Consider the following 21,758-nt stretch of genomic DNA (forward strand, 5'->3'; position numbering starts at 1 on the left):
ACGCTGGAAACGGAAGCCAATATGACAGAAGGCAGAGTAAAGAGATGGAGAGGAACCAAGTCCTAATTATATTTTCTGGGCCTTGAATCCTGTCTTGTCATTTTATGAGAGCCAATAAATGCCCTTTTAAAAATCCAACCACATTTCATTGTATTTGCTTTCAGTTGTGACCAGAAGTCCAACTGATGCAGTCTTCACAGAAATTGAGGTGAAGAAGGGAAGGGGCATACTAATATTTAATAAGCAACTCTTTCCCCCAACTTATATAAGCTGAGTACTGTTATTAGTTATGTTTTGTTTTAAATAAAGGTCAAACAACCCAGGAAAACAAGTGAAAAAGCCTGTGTTAGCTCCAAGGCCAGCCTCATTTCCACTCCTACACATTTTCTGCCATGTTGTTCTTTCAGTTTCAAGTTGAAAGGAGGCCAGCAAGTCCGCAATTCTTCCAGGGAACACCAACCCATGTTCTGTGAAATATGAAAAAGCTCTTTCTGTTTTATACCCTTTTAACCTGTATGAAAAGTTAAACCCACTTATATTGTGATCTTATTTTATGTCTTAAGTGTTCAAGTGTCCTGGGGAGAGAGAAACACAAAGTCAGTTGAAGACTTTTAGTATTAGTTTGTGGACAACATTTTTTGAGTTATTCAATGTATTGATCTGTTGTTTATGTTTGAAGATTTAAGTTTGCACTGGAAATTTAAATGATGAACACACTGAAAGCAAAACAAAATATAGGAATATATTTGATTTGTCACTGTACTTAAAATGAAGACCTCTCACAGAAAATGTCATTTTGTTTAATAGTTTCATGAGAAAAGACATGGGAATATTGTTCTAGGTCAAAGAGAGTCAATTTTCATTGTATTATCAGTGGGTATAAAACACCCTTTTCTATAATAAATAAATAAATTACAAATAAATATAAATAATAAAACAATTAGTATTTACTGGAGATACTTTATTCTATTTATCAGTGTGTGTGTGTGTTTGTGTATGTGTGTGTGTGTGTGTGTGTGTGTGTGTGTGTGTATGATGTGTGAGTGGGGTTGAACATGCGTGTAATGGCATGTATGGAGGAGTAAAAGAATGTGTTTTATGGGGTCTGGAAGTGAACTAAAGTCCCTGGGTCAGCACTTTTCTCTTGAGACTAGCTTTATTTTCTTTTCATTCTTAAATTATAAAGAAGATTAGATTTATTTAATGATACTTTTATTCAGTTATAAGATGTTAATGGCATGTGAAGAACTTTCAATTTCTTACAGATATCATTTTGCCTGAGATTATTTTAATGTGTGTTAGCACCTCAAAGTTCTGATGACTATTTTCCCATCAGCAATCACATTACTTTAGAGGTCATGTGTGTGGAAAGCCTAGCTCACTGAAACAGGAAGTCAGAGACAACTCAGTCTAAAAGTCAGAGCTTGGAATGAAAAGTTGGTTAACCTCATTTTGGTCATGTAATCAATTCTCAAATAGGCATTTTTGACTCTTGTAAGATCAGCACATCTTCCCACATTTAGGAGCCTGGGAGCTGGCACAGTGGGTAAGGTCATTAGAAAAATAAAACCACTTAGAAAAACATGAAAATCTTACTTCAAATCCGAAGCATCTACGTAAGCCAGATGTGACAGCCTGCCCTTATTCCCAGTGCTCCTAAACCAAGAGCCAGGAGAATTCCAAGCATGAGACAGGAGAATCTGTTTAAGCTTCCAGGCAAGGAGGAGGACCAGCTACCCTGGAGCACTCAGTATCCAACTACCCTGGAGCACTCAGTGTCCAACTACCCTGGAACACTCAGTGTCCACTACCCTGGAGCACTCAGTGTCTAATTACCCTGGAGCACTCAGTGTCTAAATACTCTGGAGCACTCAGTGTCTAAATACCCTGGAGCACTCAGTGTCCACTACCCTGGAGCACTCAGTGTCTAATTACCCTGGAGCACTCAGTGTTCACTACCCTGGAGCACTCAGTGTCTAATTACCCTGGAGCACTCAGTGTCCACTACCCTGGAGCACTCAGTGTCCACTACCTTGGAGCACTCAGTGTTCACTACCCTGGAGCACTCAGTGTCTAATTACCCTGGAGCACTCAGTGTCCAACTACCCTGGAGCACTCAGTGTCTAAATACCCTGGAGCACTCAGTGTCCACTACCCTGGAGCACTCAGTGTCCACTACCCTGGAGCACTCAGTGTTCACTACCCTGGAACACTCAGTGTCCACTACCCTGGAACACTCAGTGTCCACTACCTTGGAGCACTCAGTGTCCACTACCCTGGACCACTCAGTGTCTAATTACCCTGGAGCACTCAGTGTCTAAATACCCTGGAGCACTCAGTGTCCACTACCCTGGAGCACTCAGTGTTCACTACCCTGGAGCACTCAGTATCCTCTACCCTGGAGCACTCAGTGTCCACTACCCTGGGGCACTCAGTGTTCACTACCCTGGGGCACTCAGTGTTCACTACCCTGGAGCACTCAGTGTCTAAGTAAAGACCATGCACACCTACACTCACTCATGAGCACCTTCTCTCCAGTCACACCACTATTTCATTTAAGAGAAGCTTTGTTTTTTCTATAATGGATCCTGATAGTTTTTTAGCTTTCTGACGAATAATTAAACACCTTATATTGTATCAGTTATAGTAGAAGAGATTTTAGAACCTTCTACACAACTTTGGAGTTCATGCACAAAAGTACAGAGAGTTTTGTTTCAGTTTGATTTGTTAATTTTACACTGGCAAAATTGAACTCATTTTATCTTCCTGTCTTGACTTCTTAATGAATTCCATTTGTCAATCAAATTTCTAGCTTGGATGAACACATTCAGTAACATGACAGATTATTCCTTTTGCTTCAATCATGTATTTGTAAAAGCAAAAATTTGATGCAGTATAGATACCATGATGCAGTGTATGTATATAGCTGCACTTTTGCTGAGGCCAAACTTATGATGCTGTTATTTTTGTTTGCTAACCCCTGTAAAAGATGAAATCAGAAAAAATTAACATTTTCATTTGAATTAATTTAATTAAAATTTTAAATGAAAATAATCCATCTAATAACTCCTGAACACAAATATGCTTTGTTCAATATTTCTTTCTTAAAGACTTATTGATTTGTATGTGCATTTATGTATGTATGACCATTTGAAAGGTACCTGTGAAGAGGGGTCAGATGAGCTGGTGATAAGGGTGCAGGGAAGCCTCTCTTTCCTTCCCATATGAGTGGGGTGCTAAGAACTGAGCTCTAGTCCTCTGCAAGAGCAACAAGTGTTCTTCCCCTGCAGCCCCCGAAACATTCCTCACATGCCCTAATACACTATAAAACTCTTCTTACCAGAGTAGGATGGTCAACAGCCCAATTTCTTCCTGATCAATTCCTTCTCCCTTTTATTGAGAGGGAGTTCTATGTTATTAAGTAACAGGCTGTAATTATTTGATCTTGAACTGTATCAAAAAATAATTTCTAACATATTGAGTTAGAATACGAAAAAGATTTTAGGTTTCCCTGGTGCATGACTAGGCTTGTTGGAACCCACTACCTATGATGGGACACCTCGCACAGCCTTGTGGCGGGGGGGGGGGGGGGGGGGGTGCTTGGACCTGCCTCTACTAAATTTACCAGGCTCTACTGACTCCCCATGGGAGGCCTTACCTTCTTGTAGGAGGGAGTGGGGGTTGCGGGGGGGGGGGGGTTGGGAGAGACTGGAGTGGCAGGAGGGAAGAGGGAGATATTTGACTGGTATGTAAAACGAATTTAAAAAGTATCTTATTTAAAAAAAAGAAAAGAAGATAAATGTCTAGAGCCCAGGGATACACTAAATGGTAGAGTGCTTTGTTAGCCCGTGTGAGGTCCTGGGTTCATTCTCCAGGACTGAGAAAAATCTACAAATGGTAGAGTGCGTGCCTAGCGTGTATGAGGCCCCAGCTTAAAATACAAATAAGCACACGAAAAAATTAAAAAGTTTAGATTTTTAAAATAGAAGACTCTATGCTTATCATAAGAAATTGTATGTCAGGACATATAGGATACGGAGAGAGTAATTGAATGGGGCAAAAGGAAGCAAAAATCTGAAAGCTTTAGTCCAAATACAATGAAAAGACAACAGAATTGAGGGGAGCAGGGAGCAACAAAGTGAATTGTGGGGAGACTGATGACTGGTTTCAGATCTTAAGTGTTTGATATTGCGTGCATCATAACAACCCTCCTCCCCTGAACCTAATCTGATGACTGCAGACCAGAGAAAGGACACATAACTCAGTCCCTGTTCAGCACCACAGTGGAATGTTGGCTACTGGTCTGCTAATGTTGCCTTTGCTTGCATACTTCCCAGAAGTGACCAGCAGCATAGTAAGCATGCCCTTGGTGGCAGGAAAAGATTTAAAAGTCAAAAATGAATGGCAATCAGTGTACTTACATGTAAAAATAATGCCACATTCATACACTAAAAGCATCTAACTTCATCATCAGTTAATTCTTGATTTCAATGTTAAAGTTAAGATTGGTTCTACAAACATATATTCACTATAAAATTTTCAGCAATAAGATTTCATTGTCGGTATCTGTAAGAGGCTTTATAAGGTATCCAACGAAGTTCACAAGATCAGGTATTTATAGTGTGCAGTTCTGTGAGTTGGGAGTTTTTTGTTTGTTTGTTTGTTTTTTGTTTTGTGTGAGTTGGGAAGGTTTTTTTTTGTTGTTGTTTTGTTTTGTTTTGTGTGAGTTGGGAGTTTTTCGGTTTTGTGTGAGTTGGGAGTTTTTTCTTTCTGTGAGTTGGGAGATTTTCTTTAAATCTTTTCTCAATTGTGGTTTCTCTAAAGGGTCCCACAACAACTTTCCGTGTCAAGTTCCTTCCTTTCAGAATTGGCAATCCCAAGATCTATTTTCTTTGTCTGAAGGTGGTCTGTTCCTCTCTCCTGACAGTGTCCTCCAGGCACCATGCTGTTTTTGCTACTGGGATTTTATTTGTGCCTGCAACACATCTCCTTGGGCTCTCTCTGATGCAGTGTTCAATCGGGACATCAGGACATGGACAGCATTTCATGGCAGGGGATCATTTTCCTTAGCGTTCAAGATTTCATCTACTTTTATTGCGTTCCTTCCTATTTCTCACTGATTTAATTGCTACATTGTTCCCAGTTGATTAGAATCTAGTGTTCCTCTCTTATATGCTGTATTGCTCTACGTAAAATAAAGGCTATTCCCAAGATAACACTTGCTTTGAGGTAAATTGCACTAAAATCATGTAGCTTTCAACAGAATACACAGCACTTTGGTTTTATAAGGATAATTTTGGAGAAAACTAACTCAAATGATGTTGAATCAAAAACACTGACTTAAGCTGTGGCTTAAATATACTATTATTATGAGTTAGACCACCTAATTATTTAATGTGAACTAGTGTGGAGCATATTTGTTGAATGGACAAGTGTTTTCTTTTATATATATTAGAGATAATATAGTATCAACATAATATGTGTTTAATGAATTTAATTATGTATCTAATATATTTGTTTGGATATATTTCAAGAATTTGTTTGATGATAACTATTAATACTAGTACTGCTCAAATGACTGTTTTAGTTTCTATATTTGATTCTGAATCACGGTCTAATATTTTACGTGTCAGCCAAGTGACGTAGGAGCCAGGTGCAGCTTACAGTATTCCTTCAACCTGATGCAGCCTCACAGTGTGTACATTTTCACAATTCAAACTATATGTGTGTGAATTTAATGTGTGAATTCTTCTGCCTGAGATTTGGAAAAAGGAAAGTTTTGCGGTAAGATTTGTCTATTTATTCTCCATAGATTTGGTCTTGAAACTCCAGGAAGAGCTCTATTAAATTTATAAAACAATAAACACAGGTGCTTCTCTCTGATTCTTCCTCAGTATGACTACGAGAAGGCTCAGTCTACAAATCCCATCCAAACAGACAAACTGAGGACTAGACATGAAAAATGATGAATGACTAGTGACATGGCAGACTGTAAAAATCTGAACAGGAAGCTTCTTGCCAAGAAACAAGCTGATTGGCAGTGTAAGAATCTGGAAAAAAGCAGAGGTCTTAAAAAAATAAAATCAGTGGTGTGCGTTGAGCCTCAGGTTAAAGCATCAGGCTAAAAATGTGCAATGGTACCTTTTACATTGCGTCCCCCAACTCAATATTCTGAGAGTGGCCCTTTACTCACTCAAGTGAAGATCTCTCTGTGGGAGGCTGACACAGAATAACTGGGTGTAATAGCCATAGATGCAGTTGAGAAGACCAGTGCCATTCAAACAACAGGTAGATTGAATAGAAATCTATGTAATAATTCAAAACGTTGCAAGTCCCCTTCACCTGCTGAACTTAAGTGTTCTAGTAGCCACATTTAAACCCCTAAAGAGTCTTGTGAGTTTTCAGAGGAAATACTCTGTTCAAAAGAAAACCATACATATTCATAGTAAGAGCCCATGGTTAATCTGGCTAGAAGTTTGTCTCCTTCTTATTCTTTGGTAAGACCCATGTCCCACCAGAGTTTTAGTCATCATTTTTGACACTGGTTATGTCAAAATATGTAAATAATCTTAATGAGCCAGAGTCCCAGGAAAGCTGCTATAAGACTTCATCTTCTAGACATCTAGGAATCTATACCCATGAAATCTCAAAAATATGGTCACTTAAACCAGATCTGATAAAAAGACAACAAAAGTTGGTATGCCAACGTGATGGGAGAAATCTCACCAGGGTCCATTCCTAGATGAAGAGATATAGATGTTTAATAAATGTTCAAAGAGAGAGAATTAGTCTTAACCAGGGATGAGTCCCCTAAATAGTTGTCCAATGCTTAACAGTAAGCCCTAAATCATATACATAAAAGCAAGAGTAAATGTAACACACACACACACACACACACACACACACACACGTGTGTGTGTGTTTGTGTATGTACGATATATATAACAAGGAAAAGTAATGCATTTGAGGAGTCAGGGTAGGATATGGGAGGGGCTGGTGGGAGGAAAAATGAAATGATGTAACTATATTTTAATTAAAGAAAAGTTAATAGATAATAAATTATATATGAAAATATTCAAATATCACCTGATAAGATAATGAGAAAATCTTCTAGCACCTATTGCTGTACTCACTACACTACTAGAGATTAAATACCTGTTACTTATTAGGAAATTCTAGGCTCTGGAGATACACAAAGGAATAAGACATATACAAATCTGGTTTTCACAAACCTTAAATTGTAAAGAAAGACAGTTGGTAAATGTTAGTTATCCAATAATATAGTGCACCCACACAATAATTTCAATAGATTAAAAAGCAGCACCAATCAGAATAATATAATAATAAAAAACACAGGGCTAAAATCTTTACAGAAAGAAAGCAAGACACTGGCATTACTCCATGAGATCAGACACTGCAGACAGGGAGGAGGCTACCATCCACAAGACCTAAAGGCAGTAAAGCGAACAGTGGAATAGTAGAAACATGGAATCAATAAAAGTGGAATTGGGTGGGCATTGAAAAAAAGGCAATGATTCAGTGGGGAAGCAAGAGAAAATTGTTATGAAAGAAGAAAAAGTGTGGAATAAATAAATAACAGAGGCTGTCTAGAAAGTAAAGCATTGAAAGAATAAAGAGTACCAGAAAGGAGAACAAGGAATATGGAAGAAGAGATACCATACAAAAATTTTTCTCAGAATTGAAAGAATTGTACAGACTTGTAAAGTGTAATGTTATGTTTTATTTACTACTTGTTGCAGTTGATTAATTCATTACCAATTTATTAACTGCATCTGAATTTTTAAGGTTTTTTATTCAGAAGCATCTCTTTTAGAATAGATTTGTGGTCATAGTAAAATTGTACAGTAACTACAGAGTTTCTGAGTAGTTCTTGACCTTTGTTTTGTTTTGTTTTGTTTTTTCAAGACAGGGTTTCTCTGTGTAGCTTTGCGCCTTTCCTGGAACTCACTTTGTAGCCCAGGCTGGCCTCAGACTCACAGAGAGCTGCCTGCCTCTGCCTCCCAAGTGCTGGGATTAAAGACATGTGCCACCACTGCCTGGCTTGACCCTTCCTTATAAGTACAACCTCCCCCATAGTCAATAGCCCACAGCAGAAACCATCTATTTGCATTGACAAATTATCATTACTCAAAGTCCATTGCTTACATTTAATTTCATTTCAAAATTTAAGGGTTTGGGCATGTATATAGTGACTACTGTCCACAAGTATAGCACAATGTATAATATTTTTACTGTCCTAAATTTCCTCCTCCTCCTCACCCTTTCTCCAGCTCTAATCCTTGGTAACCATGGAGGTTTTTGTTCCACAGTTTTGCCTTTTATGGAATGCTGAATCATTCAGCTTGTATCCTTTTCAAGTTGGTTTTCAGAAGCATGAATGATTTTTTAAAATTGAAGATTGAGTTAAAAGTAAAATAATCAAAATTTTGCATGCAGTTTAAAACAATCAAAATTAAAATATGTTGTTTGAGATTTCAAATACTCATAATTAAACCATCAGGAAGAAAGAAGAAATGAAGACAAAAGGCAGGTGTGTTTGTGCCCAGGTGAAGAAAGAAGGAACATCTCAGGAAAGGGGCTGCAGAATTTAGAAAGTAATGACATTTTTATATTTCATAAGGCTACTGAGTGTTTTTATGCTCCTGTAATTATTATGTCAGATAAATTAATGTTATCTACTCTTCTATAAGAACAAGTTTTAACTCTTAAAAACCATCACAAATGAAAGAACGGGATACAGTTCTATTGAATGCATCTAATTTATCACACACAACAACAGCATCTACTTATGTAAAAGCAAAACATAAAAAAAGAGATTCTAAATTTTATGTTGGCTGTGATTCCATTGATTATAAAAGAAAGTTCTGAATGGAAGTGCAGGGGGAGGGTGTTTGAGTATTATACATTTTATTTGTTAAAGAGCTAGAGTCTAGGACCAGAAGATGTAATTAAGCTCATGAGACAGAATAGACAAGTATTAGAGGTTCTTTGGCTCATTAGTTTTTAATATGTGACAATGGAGGCAAGGAAAACTGATGGGAAATTTAAATCTTCTTGAAAAATTGATTCACAATATGATTCAAAATCCTCTTTTACAAACCATTCACCAATACAAAGAAATTTAAGGACATTTAAAGGTGAAAACATGTTTCAAATAAGAAAACTAGAAATGGAACATGACAGGAAGTTTTTACCTTTTTCTACATTACACGATAAAGAAGTAACTTGTGAAAATGTTTTCATGCATAAGGAGCTTTATAAAGTAATAGGAACCAAACCAGAACCTATGTTATATATGGTACACACTTATAATATCAGCGCTCAGGAGGCAGGGACAGGAGAGTGTGAAGTTGGAAGCTAGTGTGGCCTACAGAAGGAGATGGTACATAAATGAGATAGGTTAAAAAAAAAATCAAAATAGGTCTTGGAAGGTACTGGACAAACATTTTAACCTTTTATGAAAACATTATAGAAATAGTTAAGAACTACATTCTATATATTTGATGTCAATTATCTTCTAAGTACTAATATGGGCATTCTGGGAAATAGCATTGTACCCACAGTACAGTCTATGAAAAATTGTACTAACATGGTAAAGGGCATGTCATACAAGGTCACACATACAGAGGAACTAGAAGCAGGTATATGGAAAGGTGTTCACCATTATGAATTTGATTAACAGCTAAAGAGCTGCAAGGAATAATCTGGCAAAAAACATTGAGAAATTTGCTCTTAAGACTGCTAGTATCATGTTTTATGAAGTTACTTAGCAATATTGCAATAAGTTTGATAAGTACATTATTGTTAGTGACCAAATAATATAGGAACCTCTTCAGAAAGTAGTAGTTTCAACAAACTTACAGGTGAAAAAAAAAATCTCTAGGGGAAAAGATAATTGTAATTGTAATTGTAATTATCTTTTACCCTATTTATAATTATCTGTTATTAGAATCAATAAAAATATCCAGTAATGAGAATGGTTAAGTATATTCTGTTGATATGATATTATCTTAAAAGAAAAATGGCAGCAGTAACACTAGGTAAATATATATTTTGTGTGTTGCTTGTAAGTGACCAGGAATATATGTGCAATATATAAATTTGTATTTATATGTATATCCTGATAAACAGATGAGTTGCATCATGTAAATTACTGGCAGGAAGCACAAAATGTTGATGATGACTACTACATGGTGATTTATGTTGGGTGTCTTTTCTGCCTTCAATAATTTCTTTCTTGTGTTCCTACTGATATCGACAATTGATTATCTAAGTTTCTGTGTGCTGCACTTGTGTGAATAGCACAGACTCTGCACGGACTATTTTCTTGTAAATGTAAGAAATAAATCTCACTGATGCATTTGCATTTTCTGAATAACCTTGAACCAACAACTGTAAAAATACTTAAAAAATAGAGAATGCTCATGATAACCTATTTGAACATATCCCTAAATCTTAAGTGTCAAATGATCACATTTAATGATCATCAAAAGGCATTTTGTAAAAACCTGTAAGAAACAAACCGTGTAATAAATGTCTCAGGAAGATAACTTCATAGCAGCTTTTATGAACTGTCACAGACATGGAGAAAACATTCTGTGGGGAATGTACTTGGAATTGATGGGAATATTTTTAAGGTTGTTTTTGAGGCTGGTCTGGATCCTTGTGACATTAAACTGTAAGTGATTTAAGTTTATGTCCCGAAAGATGTCAGAAGAGGGAGGAGGGGCACATTGCAGTAACATAAAAGCTTCCAAATCTCCCATGACAGATTATTGACATTACTGTGTTTGCCAGGCCAACCTCATGTCAGTAATAACAGCCTCCACCTTCATCTGTATCCCTGGTGATCCTGCCCCATCCACACATCAGAAGCAGTGGATTTGTCCCAGAGCCTGGCACTTCTTTCCATGTCCTTTGAAGAAGGGAAGTTCTGAAATCTTTTAAAATAACTTCTTTGCAGGAATATTTATAAATGAGGTTATTTCAAAACTAAAAGGCCTTTGCTGGCTGCATTAGAGATTAGCTTTAACATTTTTTTCCTAATAAGTAGAAATGAATACACAGCAGACTCTCTTGTACTTCATCCAACAATTTCTCATTAAAAATAACTGGAAGGTATGTAAAACTAGAATATGGAGAATGTCTCTTTTTAAATTTTAGTAAAGATTTTCAGACTGTGTCTCTATATTTTTTAATATCCATATTCATATTTTTTATCCATTTCATATTCAGTCATAGTTACAAGACACATGGATATTTACATGACTGTAAAAACAATTGACAAACACACATCTGAATCATCCATGTTTATGAATGAGACCTCATTATTAGACTGTAATTTATGAAGAACCTACTGTCTATATAGGGGATATAAGAACATATAGAAATCCCTGCCATTATGGGACCCACATGTGAGAAAAAACTGGAAGAAAAGTTTAAAGTATACTTAAAGAGATATAAATACAGTTTTGGCAACAGACGCTGCAAATGATCATGAGCAGTGTCTGGACTAGAGAAAAACATGGTCAGAGAAGAGCAGTCTGGTTTGCTGATACTTGAGCAGCGATCTGAATGATGTAATATGGGAAGGACATTCTAGGCAGAAGGAAGAGCCAAGTTCAGGATTCTTGAGATGGGAGGCAAAGCAGGATGTCGGTAACAGAACCAGGGGGACAAAGCACACCAGAGCATAAGCACAAAGGAGACACGGCTGGGGAGCCAGGACATATGATGCTCTCAATGCAACTCAAATTTTAAATATCGTGTCATCAGCTACTACATGAAAAACACAAACAACAGAAAGAAAAATTGCCTTGCTGTCTATTCAGAGGAAATAAACACTCGAGCAATGGATATTTGGCTGCTGTCGTAGTCAACTATTTCCAAAATGATTTATGAGATGTGTGAGTTTTAAGTGCACATAATTCACATGCACCATCTCTTAAAAGGTGCTCCTGGATTTAAAAGCAAAAACAAAAACAAAATAAAACAAACAAGCAAACAAAACCAAGATGACCCAACATATCACCTGATTTTTATTTTTATTTTTTAAGTTCCTGAATACTTTTATAAGAGTTGGAGGCTCACAGACATTCGTGTTAAAATAGATTCGGGATTTTAAAGTGTTTTTATTTTTATTGGCATTTTAGCCACACAATTCTTCAGTGGGGAATAGAATCCTGCTAAACAAGGTTCTCTGGGTCCTCTTGGAAAAGGCTGCCCATTCCTCTCTGTCTAGTACTGGCCCAGAATGAAGCATGATGCCAGATTGGTGACTGCCAGTATGTTGTTTGGTCTGAAAGAATCACAAATCAGGGGAAAAAGAGGGGGTTTTAACAAGGTGTTTCTCTATTACAAGGGGGCCAGGGACATGGCAAGTCTACACTCTCTTCTTTAATTTCCTTCTAAACTATATGTCAAATAGATCACAAACAAGAAGAAAATCAAAGTTTCATGACATATTCATCTGTATTTTTACATACTTATGTAAAATTTTTTTAGAATCTAACTTATGAATCTGCTGTAAATAACAGGACACTCAGACCCCTTGCCATGTGGCATCTTCTATCATTCTGTAGAAAGACCACGATGTTCCCAAAGTTGTTAAGATGCTGAAAGAACATTATCTATTTTTAAAAATTATTTAAAATGCCCTGGGATACAGCATAATAAGGGTATCATAAAATACATTAGGCAAACTGTTCACACTTCTCTATTACAAAAAAGCAAGATGTAATTCATATATAGTACCACTGATTTAGCAAACTTGAAATTGAAAATCATCCTTGCCTTTGTATGGCCTAAAATTAGTAACCTTGAGAGGCAGTACAACCTGCTGTGATAACATGGAACTTACTTAAAATTTTGCCATAAGCTACATAAGTGTTATAGACATTTATTTCTGAACAAAAACATCTATTAAAAATTAAAAGAACAAATCCAAATATCACAAATTACATTTCTATACAAACATAATTTTGTCAGCTATAAAATTAATAATTCAAAGATCATGCAGTCTTTAATTTTGTACTTGTTTGCTCTATTTTCTGCTGTCATCGTATTAACTATTTAATAAATCTATTTACCACCCAAACTACTTTGTTCATTTTACAAATTCAAATGAAATGTCTGTGGACACAGAATAGACCCCAAGTCCCTCCAAATACAGTAAATTAGAAAGTGGTCTGGGGAAAGTATGGACTTTGAAGAGATGTGAATTATTGTACTCCATATTGTTTCCCTAATAAGCTTAAATCATCCTAAAACCTTATCCATTTTGTCCTCACAGATTTCTTGAGGTCTTAGACATGCATTATCATCTCCACTTGAGAAAGGAGGAAATTCAATGTGACACTTACTGGTATTTTATTTTAAATTAGCTATTATTAGAAGAGGCCAAAATGAATTTGACGCATTTCAAAATGGAAAGCATTAAAAATCCATGAATATTTCTCTTCTAGAGATAACAATAAAACAAGGAGTTAAAATGTACAAACCTGGTGGAGGAAGCTACTTGAAAGAGGTGAGCTTATTAATTTTTTTCTTCCCATATGCTTGGTGTATCTTATTATGTCCTTCATTAAATTCAGCTTCCTTTCTTGTCTTCAAGAAAAGATCTTCGGTCTCCCTTAAAAAAAAAAAAAAAAAAAAAAAGGTTTCAGACAAAGTTTGAGGAAAGATTTGAGAGAGATGATTTTAAATAATGGGCATGAAATAGAAGGCTGTTTTTAGAGTTAAGTACAGTATGGGAAATTTCAATCTTAAAAGTTTGAGTAGGAAATTATATACTGCATTCTTAAATCCTTCCTCCAAGGATAATAGTTTTAAATTTTAATGTGATTTCCCCCCACTCGCCACTTTCTAGGTACATGACCTTTATTCTCTTGGCCAAAGGCAGCCATGTCTGGGATTGTGGCTGGGGATGAAGTGTTGGAAATGTCTTATGAGGCATTCAAAGAGAGATGGAAACAAGATGAGCCCAGCTTTTGAAAGTAAGAATAGAATTAAGAGAGAAGGATGATTATTATCCAGAAAAGCAACTTCCTGGATTTATTTCTTTTGTTATCACTAGCAGTCAAGGCTGCATGGTTCATGTGCATCAGAGTTCACCAACAAGAGGAGATACTGCTGGCCACCATTACAGCTTAGTTTTAATTTGGAAAAAGTGGATAAGTAGAGAAAGAGCTATCGCTTCAAACTTTGAGCTCAGTGGAAGTAAGAAAAGATAAAAGAATGTACAAATGTACCTAATTAATAAGTATAATTGATTTTTACCTTTCAACCTTGTATACAAAAGTCTGAGAAATGCTTTAAGGTACAATGAGCACTCATTCCAAACCCTTGTTTCTTAGTTAAGAGTCTAATAGGAGGACCCTCTAAAGGCTGCATTATATCAAGTTGATTATGATTTGGCTGGGAAAGAGACCCTGAAATGCTGACCTCGTCATCCCCATGCTTGTTTCCAGAATTAGCTATGAGTCATCTTTCCAGATAAGAGAGTGGAGCTGGGATTAGAGCCTCTGACTAACAAAGCTGAGCAGCTGGGGCCAATGTGATCTCAGTTGCATTCTAGAGAATTCTGTACTGTTGTCCCTCAGAACTGGGAAACGTCAGTCATCCAGGAAGACATCCAAGGCCAAGAATTACCAAGTGGCCAGGTCACAGGTTCCATCAGAGACTCAAGGCATCATATTAGAGAGAAAAGCAGCAAAAGGATGTTATCTGAGAGGTCCTTTCTTCTTTGATGTGATGAATTTCACACAATGTCTTTTGATTATATCCATCCCCCTCTCACCCCTCCTAAATCTGCCGCCTCCCTACACACCCAACTGCTCTCTCTCCCTCTCCCCCTCCCCCTTTCCTCCCTTCCTTCCTACTTCCCTCCCTTGTCTCTCTTCTTCCCATCTTCTGACCCTCCCAATGAGTTCAGTTTGTTTAAGTTGACAACTCCCTGGCATGGGGATCTGACCTGGAGTGTGTCCAAAATACCTAGGATCACACCATTAAGGAAAACTGACTCTCTCCCACCAGCCATCAAAGGCCAAGAACTTTGTACCCATCTCCCTTCCTTCGTGGATTTTGTTTGTTTGTTCTGGCCTGAGTTTGTGCTGGTCCTGTGTCACAGTCTCTGTCAGCTCATACATGAATCTACTCCCTTGTGCTTCATGGAAGGCATCCTTCATCTCCAGCTCTTACAAACTTTTCTGCCTCCTCTTCTGCAGACATCCCTTTCTGATAAAGACATCCCATTTAGGGTTACCTACTCTGAAGTCTCTTATTCTCTACAGGTTGAACAGTTGGGTGGCTCTGTATTAATGGCTATTACTGCAACAAGCTTCTCTGAGGAAAGCGGAACAATGCATTGATCTATGGAATATAGTACTAAGTCATTAGGTGTCATTTTATGGCTCTATCTATTTAGCAGAATAATAGTAGGCTCTCCCTTCAGGCCCATGACTTATCTAGCCACATGTTCTGAGCCTCAATTATAACCCTGTATGTTCTTATTATCTGAAACAGCACATATAATTTAAAATGGTTGTTAGTGCAATTCATTGATGATTTTATTTCTGATTAATCTGTGGGGAGGTGGGCCTTCAGATACCAGTTTAGTTACAGAGAAATGAAGAAACCATGATTGCTATGCATGTCCAAGTTGTGGTAATGATCCAGATGTGAGAAAAGGACACACATGGCTTTCAAGTTTACATAGCCATTTTAATGAACTTACATCTTAACATCAAGGGGAACCTTTTATTTTGTTTTCAATCCTTCCATATTTTATAAATGGTTTTGCTTATATTTCATATTATAATTGAATAATGGCTGGATATGCTAAAGAAAACATACTCTCATATTCCTTTGGGATACAGTCCACCACTGTCATATGTTAAGTAAATCACAGACTTCCTCATCAAATGATCAAAATATAGATTCCAGAGAAGATGAAGGAAAATATTCTGATACCGTCATCTGGGCTATGAGATTCTGATCGGAAGAAACTCCATGCTAGGAAAAGATACAGAGAATGACTGCTATGAGGATTTATTTCATGGAAAAAAATAAAATTTAGTTGTTGGCATGAGATAAAGCAGGGTGATGTGTATTGGTTATATTTTTAATCACACAAGAAGTAGAAAGTATGTTCTTGGGTTGAGTGCCAAAGTGATGAAGCTCAGATAGGTCAATGGCATGCAGGGAATTCATTGAGAATCTCTTTAGTGATTCAGGTATGAATTGAAAAATGTCAAAGAACATGTATGATAAAGAGTTGTCATTAAAATAAGCAGGATATTGTATGAATAGAAGAGGACACTAAGGATGACAGTATTGAACCTGGCTAAGAGGAGAAATAATAGCCATGGTAGATGGTTACTTGAACACTGACTGATAACTTTAGCTTTTTTGTTTGTTTGTTTTCTTTTGGTTTTTCGAGACAGGGTTTCTCTGTGTAGCTTTGCGCCTTTCCTGGATCTCACTCTGTAGACCAGGCTGGCCTCGAACTCACAAAGATCCGCCTGCCTCTGCTTCCTGAGTGCTGGGATTAAAGGCGTGTGCCACCACCACCCGGCTTATAAAAAGAGGATTGGGGATTCATCTCAGTGGTAGAGCGCTTGCCTAGCAAGCACAAAGCCCTGGGTTTGATCCTCAGCTCCACAAAAAGAAAAAAAAAGGTAACTTTAGCTTTTATGGAATCAATGTTTAAAATAAATGTCCAAACATTTATTCACAGTCATCCCCTCCTTAACCTTTGGCCCAAAGAGAGAAGAAATCCATTTGAATACCCAGTCTACTGTGCATCATAGCTTGAAGTTCTTTTGTCAGGTCCTGTTTGCTGGTCCTCTGATAGGAGCCTTCTTGATTGAGTCTCTTAACAATTCCTCAGGAAGAACAAATTGTATTAGTGTGATGCATTATGCAAATGTGTCACCCTCATTTCTTTCCTTACTAATCAGCATGAAGTCAAGATAGCATTTTATGATGAAGAGAGTTAAAGAAAATTTAAACATATTAAATATATTTAGAATTATAGTGTTTTTTATTATCAAGAATGATCATGTCCCCTTCACTCCTCAAATTTTGGGCTCTTTTACATATATACATACATATATATCCTTTTCATATACATATGAAATATATATCCATATATGTAATTTATATGATACATATAGATGTTATATATGAAATATATAATTTCTACACAGTCTATTTAGTGTGGCTTATATGATTTATAATTTCAGGGCTGACTACTTGGTATTGGACAACTAATTAAGAATCTTATCCCTGAGGAAGACCAATTTATCCCACTCTCAGCATTCCTTAGTGGCCTAGTTCTTTGTCTAGGAGAGGGCCCCAATGAGACTTTCCCCTTCTGTGTTAACACATCTATTGGTGTTGTCCTTTTCAGGTTTTGAAGAATCTCAGTACTGTTTTCCATAGTGTCTGCAGTTATTTACATTCCCATCAACATGGAATAAACCACAAAATAAGCTTATCATATATATTATTTATAAAGTGTTCATTAGTCATTATTATGTTTTGAGAACTCTCTATTGAATTCCAAAGAATAAAACCATTTATAATTGATTTGTTTGTTTTCTTGAAGTTTCATATTTTGAGTTTTCTGTATAATAGACATTCACACCTTATTTTTGTGTTTAATATTTTAATGTTACTTTTTTATTTAAAGTGAATATTTCATATATTTTTGTCAAGATAAGCAAGTTGGAATTTATTAATTCAACAGATATTAGTGAGTACCTAGATGATCTGTATGTCTTGTGCTAAGACTTAAACATAAGAAAATTTAGCAAAGGAAATAATAATGAGGTCTGAGTAAAATGAAGTGTTTAACAAGTTTCTAAATAATTTCGTCCTTCTCTGGCTCTAAGGCTCAAAATACTCAGTGATAAAAGTAAACCCAATATAAAATATAACATGGATGAATTTTGAAAATATCATGTTAAATAAAACACGACACATAAGGAATATGTTTTTTATTCTAGAAGCAGAAAGTAGATAAAAGATTATCAGGGGCTTGAAGGCAAATAAAAGAGAGTTACTGTGTTTTAGGGTAAAAATACTTAGAAAATAGTAGTGACTCTTCTGAACATAATAAATATCATTCAATGTATACTTGAAACCCTAAAGTCACAAGCTTGTTGAGAGAGACATTTAACACAGTATAAAAGCAATCAGTCTTGAAGATAACTTTAAGGAAAACTATCCTAGGGAGGAAGAACCAGCTAGATGATCCAAACATTAAAAGAAATTCAGTGGTGTTACCAGAGACTATTAGAGACTTAATCTGATAGGAAACACCAGGAAACTCTTGTATGTAGGGAAATGGGTAAGATAAACAGGGGATAGCCAAGTAGAGGTCAGAAAAGATTTGGGAGGGCACTCTAGGCAGAGAGTAAAAAGTGCCAAGGGTTCAAGAAGGCAAGGGGAGTGGGTTGAGTATGTACAAGAACAAAGGGGCACTAGGAGATCACTTAACTAGGAGGAATTGGCTGCCTTACCAGTTTCCAGTTCTTTCCTTCCCTGACTGCTCGCTCCATGAGATCGGAAAGGCTAAAGTGATTTTCTCAGAATTTATTTCAACTAGGAAGTATATAACTCAGTAATGGTGAGAACACTGGCGAGGCTCTTAGCAAGCCATTTGCATTTCCTGACAGAATGCTCAGGTGCAGCTACCCATTTTCTGCGTGTTTTAGCCTTTGGTGCTGATGTAATTGCTGAAACCCTCGGGTGGAATGCCAGCAGACTGTAGATGGAGAAGAAAGACAAAACACTGTGGATAGTGAGTGGAATTGTTTTTTCTTTCAATGATGGACATCACTGTATAGCCCAAGTTATCCTCAAACTTGCAATTCCCCTGCACCAGCTTCCCTTGTTATGGGATTCCCCATGCTATAAGTTGAACATGAAACATCTCCCAGAAGCTCATGTGATTGAATATTTAGTCTCCAAGTTGTGGAGATATTTTTGAAAACTGTGGAATCTTTAGGAGGTAGAACCTCTCTGGGGAAAATAGATTGCTGGGGAGCAGGAGTTAAGGTTTGGTATCCAATCCCCACTTTCTATCCACTCCCCACCTCCTGATAGTAGACATAATATGACCAATAGCCTCACACTCCCGCTACCGTGCCTTCTCTGCTATAATGGGCTGTATCCTCAAGCTGTTAGCCAAGGTAAACCATTCTTTCCATATTTGCTCTTGTCAAATATTTCACAGCAATGAGAAAACCATGGCAGCTTTGGGCAGATTATGCATTATCTCTTTTTAAATTGCTATGTGAATAAAACAAATCTCTGTGTTTTATCCTTGTGAATTGACTTTATTTTACTTGCAAAGTGTTCCCAACTGATAGAAAAAGTAAGAATAGGGTCACAAAGATTTTGGTGTTATTTCCTAAGTGGCTTGGATTTTATGTTTTTAAAAAAATAGGGTTTAAGGATTCAAAGCAAAAGAACAACAGGGCTGGAGTCCATTTTTGAGAAATAACACTAAAGCCATTGTAACATTAAAACATCAAAGAAATGGGACAAAACTAATGGAGAAGAAAGGAAATAGCAATGGGTGTGGTGGCTCCCATGAAAAGATGAATGTTGGAAATGAAAGGAGGAGGTCTGAGATGATCAAGAAATGTATAGCAAATAACAGGATGTGAAGGAAAGAAGAAAGAAATCATGTCATTTCTAAGATTCTGGGAAGGAATACAAGATTGAGAGCTAGAGTATGGAATATGAGAGAAGAGCAGCTTGGAAGTGATGGATTTAATGTGAGAATTTGAGATTAAGATCTGGAAGGAACACCAAAATGCCTCATGGGTTTAAGCCGCAGGAGACATCTGGTCTGGAAAGACGTGTTTGAGAACTCCCAGCAGAAGTGAGAACATAGTACAACGGGGTAGATAAGGTGAGAAAATAAGAGAGCAAGAAGGTTCTTTCATAAATAATTGGAAAATATCAACATTAATGGGAAGGAAAAGAAGTGATGCTTTTGATGAAAACTGAGAAAGAATGGGACAAATAGGTTTTAAAATTTTTAAAAAGAGGAGAAGGAGCAGAGATAACAAATGCCAAGGAAAGAGAAGGTAAAGAAAAAGACTGTGGTCAATGGGTCAAATTCTGCTGTTCAGTAAGGGTTAAAAGTTAAGAAAGATAAGAATGAAGAGTTGAATTTAGCAACTAAGAGATTATAGGGGACCTAAGCGGTAACAGTTTCAGGGCAGTGTTGGAAGGCAAAAAGCAGACAGTTTGTGGGTTACAGTGTTACCACACAGAAGGGACATGGGAGAGGAAAAGTAGATCTTAGTCTTACATGGCTTGCCTGTAAGTAGGAGAGAGTAAGCAGCTGGAGGATAGAACACAATTTATGGGAAGGTTTCAGCAAACGGGTAGGTTGTAGGTTAAAAGCTATTAGAGAAAAGAAATTAAAACTACCGAGAGATAGTGGATAATTGATAGAGTGAAGTTCCTAAGAAGACAGGAGGTTGGGATCCAGCATTGCTGGGGAGATTAACTCTGGAGGGGATGTGTGTGTATATATATAGGAAATGGAATTTATAGATTTTGGAAATATTTCATTGATATTCAAAAATGTGAATTAGTGAGATCATTAGATGGAGAAGAGACAAACGTTCCTCTCACAAATTGCTTAGTGGGCAATTTTGGTGGAAGTTCAGAAGACTAGAATCCCTTTAGGAGTGTGGATGGTGAAGGACAAGGAAATACTCTACAGATATGAACCTTGGGCATTTCAAGTGATTTCTTCACTCCAGGCACAAATGAGTGATCTTGTTGCTTCATGTCATTGCTAGCGTGTATCATAATTTTTATTTTACCAATTTTTAGAAGTGTACACCAATATATTTTTATGTTTAATTTGCATTTAATTAATAGTTAGTGGTTCTGATGACTTTTTGTATGCTTATCTATATCAGCGGCAATGGCCACTTGTACTTTTTGAAAGTTCCCTAACACAGCTTGTGTTATGATTTGAATATGAAATACACAGTACAGGATTGTGTATTCTGGAGAATTTAGGGAGTGGAGCCTAACTGAAAGACCTAGGCCACTCACTGCTCCATTTCTCTGCAGGGTGTACCTGGTTCCCAGTCCTTCGGAACAGACCTGCAAGAGGAACTGGAGGAACTTGGCAAGCAGATTGCAGAAGTTCTAAAACAGAGTGGCAGTGCTTAGTGGGCAATTTTGGTGGAAGTTCAGAAGACTAGAATCCCTATAGGAGTGTGGATGGTGAAGGCCAAGCTCACGAGGGTTCAGAGGGCAATAGAGACCATTATTGGAAACTGAACTAGAGGCCATTCATGTTACATCCTGGAAAGAATTTACCTATATTTTGACCATGTACCTAGATTTTTGACTGAGGGTGGATTTAAAATTAACTATTAGTGAGGTATGGTGTTTCATGTTTATGAGCTCAGACCAGGTGGCAGGCGATAGAAGCAGTAGAACTGAAAAACTTAGGCTATGTATTTATTCTAGCTGCATAGTACAACCTTTTCTCTAAGACAGAGGAGTGTGTGTGTGTGTGTGTGTGTGTGTGTGTGTGTGTGTGTGAGAGAGAGAGAGAGAGAGAGAGAGAGAGAGAGAGAGAGAGAGAGAGAGAGAGGGAGAGAGAGAGAGGGAGAGAGAGAGAGAGAGAGGGAGAGAGAGAGAATGAGAGAATAAGAGTCAATTAATTTGGTAGAGGAAATGTCAAAATTTAG

The 21,758-nt window shown here is 37.0% G+C and overlaps 1 long non-coding RNA gene across 2 annotated transcripts in view; it reads right to left on the reverse strand.

Moving 5' to 3' along the window:
* Positions 1-17,128, reverse strand: part of LOC118597259 — a 79,513-nt gene extending 62,385 nt beyond the window's left edge. For both annotated transcript variants that reach the window (XR_004946789.1, XR_004946790.1), the window contains exons 1-2: positions 16,809-17,128; positions 13,521-13,651 (exon numbers count right to left, since the gene is read on the reverse strand). This is a non-coding gene — a long non-coding RNA (uncharacterized LOC118597259). The remainder of the gene's footprint in view (positions 1-13,520; positions 13,652-16,808) is intronic.
* Positions 17,129-21,758: the final 4,630 nt, after the last annotated feature.

The sequence above is a fragment of the Onychomys torridus genome, chromosome 16 (assembly GCF_903995425.1).
Source record: "Onychomys torridus chromosome 16, mOncTor1.1, whole genome shotgun sequence".
NCBI classification, from domain to species: domain Eukaryota; kingdom Metazoa; phylum Chordata; class Mammalia; order Rodentia; family Cricetidae; genus Onychomys; species Onychomys torridus.